Here is a 12936-nt window from a genome sequence, read left to right as displayed (position 1 = left end):
ACTTGTGATTTATATTTTTATTGTGTATATATTATTTGTCAATGTGATTATTTTCTATAACTGGATATCAATATCAACCAAATATTGATTTTCCTGGAGCATCATCTAAGTAAAAAACTTCCCTCTGGTTAATCAGCTGTCAGAGTTCCTTGGTCTGAAAGATATTGCTCCAGATTCTGTACAGAAGCTTAGGATGGGGCCATAGATTGATGCTCCTGTCTTGTTGAGAGAAAATAGGAAGTGTCACAGACAAAGAATAAGAACTTGGGATCCCAGTAGTGGAGGAGTATGAGGATGTGGCTAATAAGTGTGCTTCCTGGAAACTTCAAAGGTGACAAATCACACAGGTGCGTCCCATCTATGTTGATGCTCTGACAGCTTCTGAGTTGTCTTTTGTGTCTTCCCAGTATCCCCAGAAGAAACTCACCAACCTCAAGGTGGAAGTCAAGGCTTTCTAAAAGAGTGGGAGAAGGGAGAAGTAGATAAACAGAATCTAACTCTCAGCACTTACACAGGAGGGCTAAACCAGGTATCCACTCTTTCCTCCCACCACCCTTCACCAGGAACTCACTTTCCTGGTGTTGATTCCCTGGAGCAGCCTTTCTGAACTACAAGGCCATGGTAATCCCATTTCACTTCCCAAGCAAGTCCTGCACCACACAGAAGCCCATAGACTTCTCGTCACACATCTTTAAGGGCGTTCTCTTTGAGTCCTGAGTCACCCCATCTCATAATGGTAAACTAAGACAAGTATCCTTAATCACCACAGGTTTTTTTCATGCAGGAGGGGAAGGAGCTAAAATCATGTAGTAGGTATAAGCCTCACCTTTCTGAAGATTCATTTAGTTTCAATAGAAAAAGGGGCTTGCACAGCTCATAATGATTTTTCAAAGTAACAACTCGGGGACAGCACATAGGAGCATTTCACATCTGCATCCCCGCTTGACAATCCTGCCTCTTCTACAAAGCTAGGAATACTTTTCCGCTAACCCTCAGTCCTTGAGGAGGAGAAGTCTGAGAAGGTACAACTTGATCCTGCAGAATACATGGTAGGAATTGATTGAGTGACAGCTATGTCTTTCTGAAATGTGGAGTTTTTTAAAATTAGGATGTTGCTTTGATTAATATGAATATAAAATGAAACCCAGAAACAGTGGTTCACATCTGTGACCCCAGCATTTTTAGAGGACCACTTGAAGTCAGGAGTTTCAGACCAGCCTGTACAACACAGCAAGACCCTATCTCTATGACAATAAAAATTTAAAAATAAGTCAAGTGTCAAGGTGTGCACCTGTAGTCCTAGCTACTTGGGAGGCTGAGACAGGAGAATTGCTTAAGAGCATGGATTCACGGCTGCAGTCAACTATGATTGTACCACTGCACTCCAACACTAGTGACAGAGCAAGATTATGTCTCCAAAAATATATATATGTATATATATGTATATGTGTATATATATCTGTATATCTGTATATATATATTTGTATATATGTATATATGGATATGTATATGTGTATATATATATATGTATATACATGTATGTGTGTATATATGTATATGTGTGAATATATGTATGTATGTGTATGTTATATGTGGCAATTCAAGATACTTTGTTGTCTTACTGCAGTCATGTTTATCCTTGGGTAACATGTGAATAGGTATTTTGAAAGATGAAGATCTAAGATGTATGTACAGGACCCTAAATTTTTGGCCCAGAACATATGCAGCTATTTAAGCCTGGATGAGCCCAACTTTGCACTCTGGAATGAGTAGTGATGTGCAAAATATCTGAGGGCAGGAACAGGCCTGTCTAGTTCAGGACTCTACTTGCAAAACCCAGTGTTGGAATTGAGCTCTTCCATTCAAATATTTAGTAAATACTCAAATAAATGAATGGATAGGAATCAATAGATGAGGAAATGATGGTGTTGTGATGAGATTATTTATTGTGTAGGAACTAGAAGCAAAGGTGAGCTACTTGTGTGTGGCAGGAGGTATTTCTCCTAAGGAGAGGGCAACTCCCATTTCCAACTGTGCGTGAGAGGTGTAGATCCAGGGGCAGAGCGTAGGAGGCACAGGAGGAGCCTTTGACTCAGGTGAGCAGAGGGTTTCCCTCTACTTTTAGCTTTAGAGAATTGAGATTGAAGGGCACTCCTGTTGGTGACTGTAACATGTTCTTGACAATGAACTGCCGTTGAGTTACTACCTTAAAAAATCATTGCCCACTTATAGAGGCAAAGGCAGGCAGATCAGGTGACAGAGCAAGACTCTGTATAAGAAGAAGGAGAAGGAGAAGGAGAAGAAGAAGAACATTGTTAGCTATGCAAATTCCTTCCCCAGTTGGAACTAACTTAATCTTCAGAAAGGGAAGGATTGCATGCTCTACATTCCTTGCCCCATGCCCAAGCCTTGTAAATATTGAACTCAAGCCTATCTGCTTTTTGTGTCAATTCTCAATTCATTATTTAAAGCTTATGTGGTCAATATGAGGTCCATTCCAGTCAGGCATCATGGTCCACACCTGTAATCCCAGCACTTTGGAAGGCCAAGGCATGTGGACTATTTGAAGTCAGGAGTTTGAGACCAGCCTGGACAACACGGTGAAACCCCTTCTCTACTAAAAATACAAAAATTAGCTGGGCATGGTGGCACACCAGCAGACCTAGCTACTCAGGAGGCTCAGGCGGGAGAACTGATTGAAATCAGGAGGTGGAGGTTACAACAAGCCAAGATTGCACCACTGCACTCAGCCTGGACTAGAGAATGAGATTCTGTCTCAAGAAAAAAAAAAAAAAAAAAAGCTAAAAACAAGGCCCATTTTTTTCTATTTAGAGGCAACTTCTAAAAGCAAGGGTCATGGTAAAATCTTTATGGTTCACAATGCCTATTAGAGATAGGCCTTTTCCCCACACACATTCAGATGCACAATTGACCCTTGAATAACACAAGTGTTAAGGGTGCCAGCTCCCATGCACTTAAAAATCTACGTACAATTTTTAATTCCCTAAAAACTTAACTACTAATAGCCTATTGTTGATTGGAAGCCTTACTGGTAACATAAATGGCCAATTAACACACATTTTGTATGTTATATATATTATATGCCATATTCTTATAGTAAAGTAAGCTAGAGAAAAGAAAATATTATTGAGAAAACAATAGGGAAAATAAAATATATTTAGTATTCATTAAGTAGAAGTGGATTATCATTAAGGACTTCATTCTCACTATCTTCACCTTGTGGAGGTTGAGGAGAAGGAGAAAGAGGAAGGATTGGTCTTGCTGTCTTAAGGATGAAAGAGATGAAGAAAATCCTCATATAAGTGGGCCCCCAATTCAAGTTCATGTTGTTTAAGAATCAACTGTATTAATTTTTGCTGTATTTATTTAGGTTTCATAGCTTGCTTGTGATGGCCCCCCTATTCAAGGAAATTAAAAGAGTTGGACTCTGCATCTGTATTAATTTTCACAAACAACATCTCAGCATATGAATATGTGGTTTCTTGTTATTAATTTCTGCAGACAAACTCAGGCAGAATTTTACTGAAGCTTGACCTATAATCTTAAGTTATTTGACATCTCAATTCTAAGTAATGTTTATAGTTACATAGCATTTTATACAGCACTGAAATAGAACTTTGTCATAATTTTTATTTTCACAAGCTAATGAGTAAAGCCAGCAATGTTGTGAATCTAGTTGATAAAGGCATGTGGGCACCACCATCAGTTCCAGAGATCTGGCATAAGTATGGACAGCCTCTACATTTATTTGACATCACCATCAGTGAGGTTAATGTTTGCCTTCCTCAAGTTGCTCTCACATGCTACAAGTAATTAGTGTTTGCAACATGCTTTAAGTTCCTGAGATTCCTGTGAATATCAGAAGAGTGTCATAGTTTGAATACAGTGAGGTTGGAGGGTTTGTAAATTGGCAGCCCATGGACTCTCCAAAGACATAGCTAATATTAGTAATAAGATGTATCTAAAATGATTACAAAGTTTTTGCATCTACCTTTTACATCCTTTTGCTGTGTATGAAAACACAAACAAATTCAACGAGTCTCAGAACCTTAAAATTAAAGGGATGGGATGAGATTTTCTTTACCATTTCTCCCAGTTTATGGATTCATGACTTATTTGTAAACAATAAAAAAGCCTAAATCTTATCTGCTTTGTAATACAAAACACCTATTCTTATCAGATGTATGACTCTCCTAAATCCAATGGCTTCAGGAAATAAGTGGAATTTTTCTCCTTTCATATAATATTTGAAAACTACATATGACCTTAGAAAATCCTAAATGGCTGACATTTGACTCTACTGTAACACTGAGAACTAAAGTTATGGTATTTTAATTTTCTACTTAAAAAATGTTATTTTTTCCAGGCATTTAGATATAAGTGGTACTCTAAAGTAAATAAATACAGGTATACAAATATTACATTATCTTGGATTTTGTGCCATTTCACAAGATGACTCACGTAAAATTAACTATGGGCTTGAGTAAATACTTGTATTAAACAGAATATATTATTACTTAGATTTGTATTGAGTACTGAATAAAACAAAGTTATGAATAAAACAAACACTAAACACTTATATACTGATACTATGAAAATTTCTCTCCTAGACTGGGACAAGTGAATTGCTGGGGAGCCTCTTCACATTCCCAGGGATGGCACACATCATGGTTTCATTTGTGTGGGTTTTGTTTCTCCAAAACATTGCAAGAAACCCAAATAAACAAGAAAAAAGATGTGCACCATGTTTACATTTCTTGCATGAATAATGCAGACCATCAAAAGACAGACGTGTGCCATAAGCAGACAAATGGAAAGAAATATAAATATAGAGGGATGGATAGATGGAAAATATGTTATAGATCAGAGTGAACAAGCAACCTACAGAATGGGGAAAATTTTTACCATCTAGCCATCTGACAATGGTCTAATATCCAGATGATTTTTACAAGAAAAAAACAACCCCATCAAAAAGTTGGCAAAGAATATGAACAGATACTTCTCAAAAGAAGTCATTTATACAACCAACAGACATGTGAAAAAAAGCTAAACATCACTGATCATCAGAGAAATGCAAATCAGAAGTACAATTAGATACCATCTCATGCAAGTCAGAATGGTGATTATTAGAAAGTTAGGAAGTAGATGCTGTCAAGGCTATAGAAAAATAGGAACATTTCTACACTGTTTGTGGAAATGTAAATTAGTTCAACTGTTGTGTAAGACAGTGTGGTGATTCCTGAAGAATGTTGAAAAAAATACCATTTGGCCCAGAAATCCAATTACTGGGTATATACTCAAAGGAATATAAATCATTCTACTATAAAGACACATACACACGTATGTTTATTACAGCACTATTTACAATAGCAACAACACGGAACCAATCCAAATGCTGATCAATGATAGACTAGAAAAAGAGTATGTGGTATATACACACCATGGAATACCATGCAGTTGTTAAAAGGAATGAGATCGTGTTCTTTGAGGGACATGGATAAAGCTGGAAACCATCATCCTCAGCAACTAACACAGGAACAGAAAAACAAACACCAGATATTCTTACTCACAAATGGGAGTTGAACATTGAGAACACATGGACACAGAGAGGGGAGCAACACACACAAAGTCCTGTTGAGGGGAGAGAACACACAGAATGGGTCAATAAGTGCAACAAACCCCCATGACCCACATATAACTATGTAAAAAACCTGCATGTTCTGCACATGTATCTCTTTTTATTTTAGAAGAAAAAGAAAAAAATTAGATAATAGATACGTGCATACATACATACATAGATGGAAAAATGGATAGAGATCAAACATAGATAGATAGATAGATAGATAGATAGATAGATAGATAGATAGATAGATGATAGATCAGATAAAGATTAATGATGGATAGACACATAGATGGGTGAGTAGATATAGATGATAGGTGATTAGATAGATAAAATAGAGATTACATAGAAATAGATGAAGATATACATCAAGATTGAATAGATAACATGTAGGTAGATAAGAGAAATAAACATAAAAGAATGATAGGTACATACATAAATGGATGAATAGATAGATGCACATAGAGATTAGGTGGATAAATTAGATCAATAGATAGATTTTTTTATTTTATTTTTATTTTTGATAACCAGCAAGACAGATAGACAAAAGACCAATGATGATTAAAAGCCAACTACATTTTCACCTCCCACATCTTGCTGAAAGATAAGTTGATTCTTGGCATCAGAACATCCACAAAGGTTCACTTTTCTATAACCGTGGATTCCTTGCCACAGATAAAACTTTCACATTTTAGGTCACATCCCTTCCATTGAATATCAAAATGCATTTCTTTATAGTGAGTAGTGTAGCTTATCTCCACACTTTGTGGACAGAGGCTGTATTACCAGAGAAACACAACCATTTTCACATGAAATGTGGTCTAAATTTATGAGACTTTAGCCATCTCTTCATGTGAAAATAGGATCTCTCTAAAATGTATGCTCATTCAAAGAACAGAAGCCAAGGAGAAGCTGAATGCCTTATATAATATTGGAATCCTGGTTTTAGGAAACAGAACTATAAGGCAGGAAGCATTTTATTGTTTCTTGATATTTACCATAAACATGAGAGGAAGGTTCCTGAAGTTTAGGCAGAGCACTTTTCCTTGTGGATTTACAGGAGATAGTGAGGATGAAAAAAATTTGCTGATCCTGTCCATGGAACCACATTGTTTAGGTAGGCATTCCTCCCAGAATATTAGATTTGAGAAAGGAGATATGTGTTCCAAGGTAGTTTCTGAGACTGCGGGGTCTCTAGGAACACTTTCTTATGCAGTCCTTATAGGCAAAGAATAGCTGAACTGGTAGACAAATGTCAATTCTTGGGTACATCACCTAGATTCTCTGCCAAGACCAGGGACTAAGTATGTTGAAAATTTCACTTAGTTGGTGTTGACATAGATTAAGGTCTAATTTTGCTTCCTTTTACATTATCAAACCTCAGGTGTTAAACATAGTCCTTCTGTAACATTACACAGGGGTTGTATAGAAAGTCCTCCCAAGTACCTTCCACATGGACAATTACATTTGTGACTGAGTTTGGTGTGGGTCTCTTAAAATCATGCAATATCATAGGGCCTCATTCCTCTCTAATGAAGCTACTTATATAAAAAGAGTGATTACTCCCAGGAAACTATGTTACCAAATGATTTCTGAAAGCAAAAGGGGCAGAGATCTCAACTGGAGAATTTATAATTTGTCTTGAAATAGTCATTTCAACACCAGCTGTTATATATTAGGCATGTTTACATAGCAACCAGCTGAGGAATGACATCAAACTAAGAATTTTAAGTGGTGTTTTCCAGGAGAGGTGGCATCAGTGTGTTTATCATAAGAATTCCTGGGGAGTGAGACAGCTTTGAGTAAGAAAAAATGTACTCAGCTAAGATCCTAGAATCTGAAAAGCATCATTTCTAGAGGCCTGGTTCCTGCTTGTAATATAATCTCTCACAATTCACTTGATAGGTCCAAAGGACAAGGGGAATGACAAAATATCAAACAGAGAAGACCTTTTATCTATTTTATTTGGACTTACCTATTTTATAGGTGTTTTAAGTTTTTAATAAACACTGTAATTTTTAAAAGTATAAGAATAGCTTAGTCTATAGATTACCTGTGCATGATACTGTTTCCATCAGAAGGATGAAAAATATCTGTGTCTTACACTCAGAAGCTCACAGTCTATTGTAAATGATACATACATGCTCATCATTTGTTGGCTTCCATATTTGCAAGCTTGCCTACTTGCTAAAATTGATTTGTGATCCAGCACTTTCATGATTGCCAGAAATGTGAACAGAGTGGTGACAATTTTCAGTAATTTATACCCACATTGCTTATATTTTTGTGCTTTTGTTGGTGATGTCACTCTCAAATGGCACCCAAGTCTGGTACTAAAGTGCTGCCTAATGTTGCTAAGCACAAAAAAGCTCTAATGTGTCCAAAGAGAAGACCGGTGTGTTCAATTAGGTTTGTTCAAGCATGAATCCATGAATAATAGTTCTGTTTGCTGTGCATTCAACGTGAATGAATCAAGTGTATATGTATATATGTATACACACACACACATAAAATACATATATATGTTAAATACATAGATTATATATATGTTAAATATGGTGTCTTTAAACAAAGACATACAAACCAAGGTCATGAATTGACTAGTTGATGAAGTGTTGTAACCAGTGTCTTCATAGACCCCCTAAGTCTGTGTTTCTCCTAAGACCAATAGTATCAGGGTAATTCAAGGTTCATGGTGTCTTTATAGGACACTACTCTTATAAATAGCAAGAATCAACTGTGTACATACATATATGTGTATGTGTGTGTATATATATGGTATGTGTGTATGCATATGTATATATGTACACTATTGTACATTCTTGTGCTGCACGAAGTATGTCCAGGTGTCACAAGAGCACATAAAACAGCCACAGCTGGAAAAGGAAGAAGACTGTGAAAATGCCAATAATCTACATAAACAATGAAATGTCCAACATTGTGAAACCCCCTCTCTACAAAAAATACAAAAATTAGCTAAGTGTGGTGACATGCACCTATAATCCCAGCTACTCGGGAAGCTGAGGCAGGAGAACTGCTTGAATCCAGGAGGTGCAGTTTGCCATGAACGGAGATCATGCCACTGCACTCCAGAGTAGTCAAAAGAGCGAAACTCCATCTCAAAAAGCAAACAAACAAACGATGAAAGATGGGTTAAATGGGTTCTCTTGGATAGTTTGGTGTCAAAGATCCTACATGGACATAGTTTTGTTTTGACAAAAAGGCCAAAAATTCCAACTTTTAAAAGATCTGTAAAACGTTAAATCTGACAAAAATCAGAAGTGTTTACTACTACTTTTTTTTTTTCTTTTTCTTTTTTGAGACGGAGTCTTGCTCTGTCACCCAGGCTGCAGTGCAGTGGCCGGATCTCAGCTCACTTCAAGCTCAGCCTCCCAGGTTCACACCTTTCTCCTGCCTCAGCCTCCCGAGTAGCTGGGACTACAGGCACCGCCACCTCGCCCGGCTAGTTTTTGTATTTTTTAGTAGAGACAGGGTTTCACCGTGTTAGCCAGGATGGTCTCAACCTCCTGACCTCGTGATCCGCCCATCTCGGCCTCCCAAAGTGCTGGGATTACAGGCTTGAGCCCCCGCGCCCGGCCTGTGTTTACTACTTTCTTCACCTGAAAGATGACATAAGACAAATACCATCTTCATGCTAAGCACTGAAGTAATGAATCAAAATAAATAGATACGTTCTGCTATCCATAAAAATGTTTAAATCACCCATGAAGGTGCTTGTTTTTTAAAAACCTTACAGAAGAGTTTGAAAAGGATTAGAGAAAACACATGAATTTGAAGAATTCAGAAAGATACTTACATGTAAAGATTTCTAAATCCAAATAACACTCAGAAAATATTATGTGAGAAAAAAATGCATTCATAGTAGCAAACAAAATATTTATATTCTCAAGAGTCAATTTAGTACGTAGTACAAAGGAAAAATGTGAAGAAAACCGTAAAACTTAAGAAAAAGTGCTTCAGAAAATTGGGACATAACTTGTCAGGAAGTGAGATGACATAATATTGTGGAAAAGTTAAAGCTGCATAAATTGATTAATAAAAACTCAAAGCAACCCCAAACAAACTCCCTTTGTTGAGCTAGCATGAAAAAAAATAGTCAGAAAAAATAATGAAATGAAAAATCCTGGGGGGTTGGGATGGGGACACTGGAATGTAGGGTTTTGAAATTGTAACACAAGGCAGAATACACAGAATCTGAAATAAACCAAGAACTCCAAAGTCAGAAAACCATTCCAAAAGATAGATACAGTAGCTCATAAAGTTAGTATGTCAAGCCAGTTGTGAAAAGATGAATTATTCCAATAAAAACTGAACTCCTACCTTACCCTACACAGCAAACTATAATTTACATACACATAAGGGATTGATGTGTGGTAAACAAGACTGTAACAGCACAAAAGAAGAGTGACTTTTTTGTAATATGCTGTTGTGAAAGGCATTTATAGGTATGATAATAAGAAAATTGTGAAGAAAAATCCTGACTTAGTCACTCATTTTATGTGGAAAATGCACTATATACAAGCCAAAAGGACACTATTTTTTGGAAGCAAATGGTTATATTACATCCATAAGTCGGAAATTAATGTCTGTTCCTCACCTTCAAAATAGCCATTAGGATAAAAACAATAGGGGATAAAGATATAAGCAGGCAATTTCCAGAAGAGAGAACAATAGTAAACATAAAAATGTTTCAGCCTAGCTACCATCCCTTGCACATACATACACAAGATCCTGGGAGGTTCTTGATTTTTCCTATGACTTTGGCATATATTTGACAAAGTGGTAATTCATGTTTGTTTAAAGGGACTAAAATAGAAGCCTCTATATAATCTTAGTGGTATTATAAATGTGTAAATTTATACAAATTTTCACAATATAATTATTCACTGTATAAATGCAAATTTAAAGGGTATATACCTCTTGCTAATGTAAGTTTCAAATTACCTAGTCTATGAAAAATGTTGGAGGACTTAAACGCATGACTATTTAAAAATTATGAACAGGGCCCAACGCAGTGGCTCATGCTTATAATCCAAGCACTTTGGGAGGCAGAGACTGGCGGATCACAAGGTCAGTAAATCGAGACCATCCTAGCTAACACGGTGAAACCCCGTCTCTACTAAAAATATTTTTAAAAAATTAGCCAGGCGTAGTTGTGGGCGCCTGTAGTCCCACCTACTCGGGAGGTTGACGCAAGAGAAAGGCGTGAACCCGGGAGGCGGAGCTTGCAGTGAGCCGAGATCGCGCCACCGCACTCCAGCCTGGGCGACAGAGCAAGACTCCATCTCAAAAAAAAAAAAAAAAAAGAAAAGAAAAGAAAAAGAATACGAATAGAAGTCAAGCATGGTGGTTTGAACCTGTAATCTCAGCAATTTGGGAGGCAGAGACAGGCGGATCACTTGAGTACAAAAGCTCAAGACCAGCCTGGGCAACATGGTGAAATCCCATTTCTCCCAAAAAATACAAAAATTAGCCGGTGCAGTGGTGCCTGCCTGTAGTTCCAGCTACTTGGGAGGCTGAGGTGGGAGGATCACCTGAGCCCAGGAGGTCTAGGCTACAGTGAGCCATGCTCATGCCACTGCACTCCAGTCTGGGAGACAAAGTGAGACCCTGTCTCAAAAAAAATATGAATAGATATAAACATATAGATACAGAAATCCAAGTTTTTTTTTTTTAATAGGGAAATTTTATTTATTGTGTATGAGTTGTGAAGATAAAGATGTATAAATTTTATTCGTTTATTTATTTGAGGGGACAAGGTCATTCTGTTACCCAAGCTGGAGTGCACTGGCACAATCAGAGCTTACTGAAGCCTTGACCTCCCTAGCTCAAAGGATTCTCCTGCCTCAGCCCCCAGGTATGCATCACCAAATCCAGCTAAATTTTGTATTTTTAGTAGAGACAGGATTTTGCCATGTTGCCCAGCTGGTCTAAACTCCTGGGCCTAAGCAATCTTCCTGCCTCTGCCTGCCCAAATGCTGGGATTACAGGAGTGAGCCACCACCAAAGTGTTTATTTTCATGTAGTATGAAATGAAAACATAATTGTTCATCAAAAAGAAAATGATTAAATAACATATCTTACATTAACTTACAAGAGAATAGCACTTTGAAGTATGGCTATAGAAATGTAAAATGTTAGGAAAAGTGGTAATTATATATTGCTAGGTAAATATATAATAAAATCTAGTGTTTGCAGATAGATGTGTCCAATACATTGGGGTGGCTAAGTTAAAATGTGCTGTTAAGCCGAAGTGATTTAATAACCAAAAAAAAAATCATCTATTATAGAAGTATGATTTTGGAGGTAAGATATATCTGAGCAAAATGGACAATTAATAGGGAGAATAAGCATTTTGCATTCAAATTTCAAGCATTTTACATAATTTCTCTAGCTCAAATGTGAGTCAAGTTCAGTGGGTTACCCACTTATAACTCCATCTCTCCAAATGTGTCAAGATGCATGTGCTTGTGCACCAGAAGTATAACAATAAGCAAAGAAGCATGCCCCCCCAGGCCACGCCCTTTCCCTAACTCAAAATCAAGAGAAGGGGCAATTCATATCCATTAAGGATTAATTAATTGCATTATAGGATTAAGAGATTGGCATCTTTTCCCTAAATAAATGCTGTTTTGTATTAATGTTCTTGCCATGAAAACAGTGGCATGTCTGGAAAATAAGAATTGTCATAATTTTTCAGTGGTGTGAAACTAAGTTTCTAAGATCTCACATCTAACTTAAAGGTTGGTCCATGGTATGGCTGAACAACATTTGTTTGAGGATATTGTGTTTGTAAATAGACTTTGTGAAAGATGCCAATCTGGAAGAAATATTGCCAGTCTCTTCAAGAAATGAGGTTTGAAAGATGACACAGAATGAGTGAATGCCCATTTTATTATGTTTGCAGTGCAAATCCATACGGATCTGTAGTAACCTCAATTCTTGGCTCCGGAGAAGAAAGAATTTAGCCAAGGGGACATAAGGCAGAATGAGAGACTAAGGCAATTTTGAGAGCAAGAGTGAACTTTTATTAAAAGATTTTAGAGCATGAATGAAAGGAAGTAAAGTCTACTTGAAAGAGGGTCAAGTGAGCAACTTGAGGGATTCAAGTATACAGTTTCACCTTTGCCTTCAAAATTTCTGCAATGAAATGGTTCTGGGTTCTTGTGTCTTTTCTCCACTGATTCTTCTGTTGAGGTGGACTGTCTGCATGTGCAGTGGCATTGCTGGCACTTTGGAGGGACTGCATGTGTAGTATGTTTACTGAAGTTGTG

Source organism: Piliocolobus tephrosceles, chromosome Y (assembly GCF_002776525.5).
Source record: "Piliocolobus tephrosceles isolate RC106 chromosome Y, ASM277652v3, whole genome shotgun sequence".
NCBI classification, from domain to species: Eukaryota; Metazoa; Chordata; class Mammalia; order Primates; family Cercopithecidae; genus Piliocolobus; species Piliocolobus tephrosceles.
The sequence above is the reverse complement of the archived record's forward strand: the minus strand, read 5'-3'. Positions refer to the sequence as shown.